At 34.6% G+C, this 7530-nt stretch overlaps 1 pseudogene; it reads left to right on the top strand.

Annotated features, from left to right (window-relative positions):
* The first annotated feature begins 2279 nt into the window (after positions 1-2279).
* Positions 2280-7314, top strand: LOC145947884 (uncharacterized; annotated as a pseudogene).
* The last annotated feature ends 216 nt before the right edge of the window (positions 7315-7530 follow it).

Here is a 7530-nt window from a genome sequence, read left to right as displayed (position 1 = left end):
TGAGACGATTTTTCCTTTGCCAAAATTTTCTCCGAAGCTTAGTTTTCAAATTATAAAAGGAAAAATTTAGCGATTTACGGCACGGGTACGGCCGGTAGGCAGGAGCGGCGCAACTCATCCGACGCGAGCGATTACGCGAAGCGCTCGTTGCGATCAGCTGTTATCTACACGCGATGTGTGTGTGTGTGTGTGTGTGTGTGTGTGTGTGTGTACATACACCCTCTTTCTCTCTATCTCTCTCTCTCTCTCTCTCTTACTTATTCTTACCTTATAGAGATGTCTTCTGATGAATAATTGTACGACTGGAATGGATCACAACATTGACGTTGACACAGACGTTGACACACCGTGACACACCGAATAATAAACAATTCTTTTTTTATAAATTGTATTATCGACACTTTGATGAATACACTCACGCAATCAGAGAGAATTTTCTCTTAGAATTTACCCTGAGAATCATGATAATCATGGGACAATATGGTATGGAAAGAATTTTTTGAAAATTTCTCTGATTAATATTTATCACATTAAAAATAATAATATCTATCACAATAAAATATAAAATATGTTTGATTAATTTTACTATGCAATTTAGTAAAATGAATCAAACATATTTTATATTTTATTGTGATAGATATTATTATTTTTAATGTGATAAATATTAATCAGAGAAATTTTCATAAAATTTTTTCCATACCATATTGTCTCACTATTACCATTATTTTTAGTGTAAATTCTAAGAGAAAATTCTCTCAGACTTGATCAAATATTATTTATTAATCGATCATAACACTCAATCATAATTCGCGGTTACTACCGATTAATTATTAAAAATTACTTTTAAAAAACGCGTTAAATGTACATTACTCGTCGCGGACAACAATACAGTCTACGACAACAGACTACGGCGACGCCGACGGGACGATAATAATCGCGCGGCGTTGCCGAACGTGATTGACGCGAGATCCGCGAGACGCTACCGTGTCTTGTGATTAATCGAAGCCTTTGCATTATGAATGCGCTAATTTAGAAAATGTATAATAAAGTTATTAAAAAAAAAAGTATTATAACGTATTATAATACGTTATAATACTTTTTTTTTTAATAACTTAACATTATACGTTTTGCTTTTTCTTTTCTCAGCGAGAGGTGAGAAAAATAATTATTTTATGTTTTTTTATTGTTTTGCGAACAAGATGTTCCACGTATAAATATGTTGGTCGCTCTGAAAAGAGCGGATTGGTTTTGGTCGCTCTGAAAAGAGCGGATTGACTTTGGTCGCTCTGAAAAGAGCGGATTAATTTATAATTTTAAAAAATTTATAATAGGTGCTCAAAATCCTGGCGTTGTGTGATCCAGCACCGTCTTGTTGGAAGAACATTTTATTTCTTTCAAATAGTGGCACTTCTTCTAAAAAGTCTGGCAGATTTTCTCTCAAAAATTCCACGTACGTCTGGCCAGTTAAAATATCTGGTAGAATAACGGGCCCAAGTATTTGGGTACCCATTATTCCAGCCCAGATATTTATTTTCCAACGTACTTGGAAATTTTTGAGCCGCGTTACTCTGGGAGTTTCTTCGCTCCAATAATGCATATTGTGCAAGTTAAAAATCCCTTCTTGTGTGAATAATGATTCATCACTGAATATCACACGGGAAGAAAATCTGGGATCTCGATCCACTTTTCTCAGAAAATTTTCGCAAAATGTTCGTCTTGCCTGATAATCTTCTGCTCGTAAATGTTGCACGCGTGTATAATGAAATGCGTGCAACTTTTCTTCTTTAAACTGTTGAGTACGATAAGTTGTGTTCTCGAGCAACCACCCGAATACTTGTTTCCGGATTTTACTCGAAAGCACGTACAATTTGCTCCGTGTTTCGCAAATTTCTTGCATCACGATTTCTTCCTGTTTCGTGTTTATTCGGAAGCACATTGCCAGTCTCGTATAGTCTCTGAGCTGCTCGTAGTATGACAGGAGCTGACGGATGTCTTGCTCGATTTGGATATAATTCGGCGTATCGTCTTGCAGCTACGTGATACTGCCCGTGACACTCGCCAAGTGCCATTAGCATATCGTAGTATTCTTCGTTTGTGTACGCTGCCATATCGTCCTCTTAACGCTTGTAATAATCGAAGGATTATTGTTTGCATTATCAATCTTCATTTTATTTATACAATCCGCGGGGTGTCGCGATTTCCCCCTCCACGCCTGCCGCGTCGAATAGTGGCACGCGACACCCGCGACAGCGGCCTCCCACGAATCGTATAAATATAAGATGCAGATCGATAATGCAATCAATCATCCATCTGCTCCCGTCATACGAAGAACTCAGAGACAAAACGAGACTGGCAGTGTCCTTCCAACCAAACAAGAAAAAAAGTTGCACGCATTTCATTACACACGCGTGCAACATTTACGACCAGAAGATTATCATGCAAGACGAACGTTTTGCGAAAATTTTCTGAGAAAAGTAGATCGTTTCCCGAAGACGCTTCCCGAAGACGTCGACGACTTGGAAACTAGATTGCGATATGCAATTTGGAATATCGAAGAGGAAGTAATGGAGAACGTCCAATTAAATTTACTTAAACGCATGAGAGCTTGCATAAGGATGGATGGTGCTCATTTTGAGCACCTATTATAAATTTTTTAAAATTATAAATTAATCCGCTCTTTTCAGAGCGACCAAAGTCAATCCGCTCTTTTCAGAGCAATCAAAACCAATCCGCTCTTTTCAGAGCGATCAACATATTTATACGTGGAACATCTTGCAAAACAATAAAAAAACATAAAATAATTATTTTTCTCACGTCTCGCTGAGAAAAGAAAAAGCAAAACGTATAATGTTAAGTTATTTAAAAAAAAAGTATTATAACGTATTATAATACGTTATAATACTTTTTTTTTAATAACTTTGTTATACATTTTCTAAATTAGCGCATTCATAATACAAAGGCTTCGATTAATCACAAGACACGGTAGCGTCTCGCGGATCTCGCGTCAATCACGTTCGGCAACGCCGCGCGATTATTATCGTCGCGTCGGCGTCGCCGCAGTCTGTTATCGTAGACTATATTGTTGTCCGCGACGAGTAATGTACATTTAACGCGTTTTTTAAAAGTAATTTTTAATAATTAATCGGTAGTAACCGCGAATTGTGATTGAGTGTTGTGATAGATTAATAAATAATATTTGATCAAGTCTGAGAGAATTTTCTCTTAGAATTTACACTAAAAATAATGGTAATCGTGAGACAATATGGTATGGAAAAAATTTTATGAAAATTTCTCTGATTAATATTTATCACATTAAAAATAATAATATCTATCATAATAAAATATAAAATATGTTTGATTCATTTTACTAAACTGCATAGTAAAATTAATCAAACATATTTTATATTTTATTATGATAGATATTATTATTTTTAATGTGATAAATATTAATCAGAGAAATTTTCAAAAAATTCTTTCCATACCATATTGTCCCATGATTATCATGATTCTCAGAGTAAATTCTAAGAGAAAATTCTCTCTGATTGCGTGAGTGTATTCATCAAAGTGTCGATAATACAATTTATAAAAAAAGAATCGTTTATTATTCGGTGTGTCACGGTGTGTCAACGTCTGTGTCAACGTCAACGTTGTGATCTATTCCAGTCGTACAATTATTCATCAGAAGACATCTCTATAAGGTAAGAATAAGTAAGAGAGAGAGAGAGAGAGAGAGAGAGAGAGAGATAGAGAAAAAGAGGGTGTATGTACATACACACACACACACACACACACACACATCGCGTGTAGATAACAGCTGATCGCAACGAGCGCCTCGCGTAATCGCCCGCGTCGGATGAGTTGCGCCGTTCCTGCCTACCGGCCGTACCCGTGCCGTAATTCGCTAACTATTTCCTTTTATAACTTAAAAACTAAGCTTCGGATAAAATTTTGGCAAAGGAAAAATGGTCTCAGAATTCATTCAGGAATACGACATTTTAAGGACAAACGGTTGTTTCGAATCACCCTGTATAACCGCTCGCAGAGAAGAATCATCATCAGATCATTACTGAAATATTATAATCATAATCATTATACTGAGATCATATTACATTGAGAAACTAAAGCACAGTCAATCCGATATCAATTCGAGATATATAATCATTACCACAGTATTAGCTTCTAGATACGATTCGCATACTTAAGATTATTAAACAGTTATACTTAAACTTATAGTGATACTTATAAAATATATATATTAGAGTACACATAAAATAATGTGTACTCTAATACACATAAAATAATGTGTACTCTAATATGCTCTATTACAATATGCGTACCAATTTCACTGTTTTTTCTTTAGATAGGGAAACTGTATTTTTGAAATATTTGTCGTCAGGTTGTGGACTTTGGATGTGCAGAAATGAGATTTTTGGTACACTTGAAAAATATACAAGGCGTGGAAGAGATACTTTGCGTTGACATTGATAGAAAAGTTTTACAGTCTTACAAAGCAAAGGCGGAACCACTTCTCGTAGAATACCTAAGTCCTCGAAAAACACCACTTACAATTGAAATATATGAAGGAAGTGTAACACATAATGACCGAAAGTTGGAGCAAACGGATGCTGTAATTTGCATCGAATTGTATGTTATATTGCATGAATATTAACGTAGAGTTTATAGTCTTATTTTATTTTAATTGTTCTTTTATATGAGATGCTAAAATAATATATGTACACACATATATAGTTTTTATATATAAATATTTCTTAATTCTAGAATTGAGCATTTGCATGAAGATACATTAATGGATCTGCCCTTTAATATTTTTGGATACATCATGCCAAAAGTGGCAATAATAACTACTCCAAATGCAGACTTCAATGTACTATTTCCGAATTTCGCAGGCATCAGACATCCAGATCATAAATTTGAATGGACAAGGGAACAATTTCAAGACTGGTGAGTAAAGCTTCTTCGAGTTTTGTTAAGCTTGGAACTGTAGAAAATTTCTTTTACGTTTATTATTATTTTGTTAACAGGGCACAAAACATTGTGGTGAGATATCCATCGTATAGCGTAATGTTTCATGGAATTTGTGAGGGACCTGAGGGCACTGAAGAATTAGGTACATGCACACAAATGGCAGTATTTCACCGACTTTCATCGATAAAAGAAAGCAGTAAAATAATAGGAGTAGATGAATTATTTAAACTAGTGGATAAATTTGATTATCTTATATTCGTTGACAATCGCTCAGACAATGAGATATTACTGCATGAAGCGATAAGATATATCTTCTCATCTTATTATGGTTAAGAAGATGGTCAAGAAAATGAAGGAGTAATTTTAAATAATATATTATCTTACTTACATGAAAGAAATTTCACTGTTTCAATAGAAGTACTGAGAAAAGTCCTAAAAGACGCAAATTGGGTTATCAAAGATCAAGAAGATGGACCAATAGTATTAGTTAAATCTATTTCTGATTCTGAGGATGAGGACTTTGATGTGGATAATCTTGTTTCTATAGATGAAGAAAATAGAATCCACTAATGCAGATGAACAAGATTTACGTGAAAATTCGTATACTGAAAATTGGAATGAACAACCTAGCATCATCATACCTGAAAATTGCTCTATTATCCAAGAAAATATTTATTTATTCGATGGAGAAAATTTATTAGAATATGAATCATCTGAAAAACCGCATGTAATTGACGACGATGATGTTATTAGACATTCAAAGATTAGTGATATTACAGAATCTTTAATATATCTTGAACAAGAAGCTCTCAAGAAGATTTCAAGTGCTCTGACTTCTTTCTCTTCAAATGAGACGGAAGTGGATAGCAAAGTAGAAAGGCTCAATGCTGATACGCCATCAGGTTTCGACACATCTTTGGCAAAATCCAACAGTAGTTTAGCATTAAATTATTCGTCCGGCGACAATACAGTAATAGAATCAACTCTATCACAGACTAAAGATATAAATTTAGTAGCTGCAGAATTACAAGTACAAAAACCTACTAATTTCGAACCGTACATGTCTGTTTCACGTTCATCAACGTCGCCACCACTTCTCTTGAATTCCGAGTTAAATAATTCTTTGGATAATAGCGCAAGTTTTCAAAACGAATGGTGCGACAGATTTCATCCTTTTTCATTGAACGACTTACTTTTCGTCAATCTGAAATAAATGAGCCTATGAATGTAGAAGAATCTACCACAGAGAACATACTTTCCTTACCATTCAAACAAAGTTTTCCAGAAGAAGATTGTGTACAAATAAGTGAAATAAATTCTGCAATATCAATTTCAAATTATTCTAAAATAAACAATAGTTGTAAAATTGAACAAGTGACTTCAGTTAAGAATCAAATTTACGAAAATAATGATACAGCAGATATAGTACCATTAAACGTTTTTGATAGTAGTCCTAATAATCAACCAAAATTTACGAGTTCACCCAAAGTTTCTACAAAAACATCCACTAATAACATTGAACGAAGCGATTCCAGATTAAAAGAATCATCTGCAGTGAATAGGAATTTATCATGTATAATAGAAGCAGCTAAGGAAAATGTGTCGGATACTGATAGTAGTTCATCAAAAGATATTAGTCAGAAATCTAATAGCACTACTACTACAGAAATATTTCAATTGTGCGTGGATCCTTTAAGCGATAATATTATCAATACTTCAAAATGTAATGTAGACTTACATCTCGTTAGCAATAATACACAGCAACATTTGTGTTTAGAGAACGAAGAATTTAGCAAGATTGTAGAATCAACAAGTGATCCTGAAAAATGTGTAGAGAAAAGCGATATAATCAATCGTGAGTCTGATATTACAGATGATGTACAAAATGTAGATGCACACCACAGCTCGTCATCGGACAAGAATATTAATGACAAAGAGGAAGATGTGTGTTGTACATTAATCATAACAGATGATAATGATACGACAATGAAAGCGCACCAAGAAGACGTGATTAATGATTTCGCACAGTCGAATGTAAGGAAAAAGAGCTTAACTCCGCCTAAAGAATTATCGAGTTTCAAATCGCAGAACAATAGCGAATGCTCTTCTACTGAATGTGCCAAAAAACCTAGTGTTTTAGAAAATGATAGACTTATACCTAATAATAGTAATAGTAGTAGTAATAAAGATACAACTAATGTTCAATTTGTATCAGTATTGAAAAAAGGTGACGAGATTGTTGGTATTCTTATCAACTGCCCACCTTCATTGACTCGTGCCAATCACTACATGGATCCGTATCGATCCATTTGTTACTCCCCATATTAATTTATTTAATTTTATGTGGACGTCACAAATGTGACGAATACATCGAATCACTGGAAGAACAAAGTCGAATAAAACGACCACGATTACCGATCGGAGTTCGACAATCGCTTGTCTCCCAAATCGCGCATCTCGAAGGGTTGAAGAATTCGGTACGCAGACGAAGGGTTGAAGAATTTTGTACATGCAGGTGCCGGAAGCAGTTCGCGAGACATCGGA

This window comes from Prenolepis imparis, unplaced genomic scaffold, assembly GCF_030444845.1.
Source record: "Prenolepis imparis isolate NDT839.2.m4 unplaced genomic scaffold, iyPreImpa1.0 SCAF_176, whole genome shotgun sequence".
In the NCBI taxonomy this organism is placed as follows: Eukaryota; Metazoa; Arthropoda; class Insecta; order Hymenoptera; family Formicidae; genus Prenolepis; species Prenolepis imparis.
This window is presented reverse-complemented; position numbering and strand designations above follow the sequence as displayed.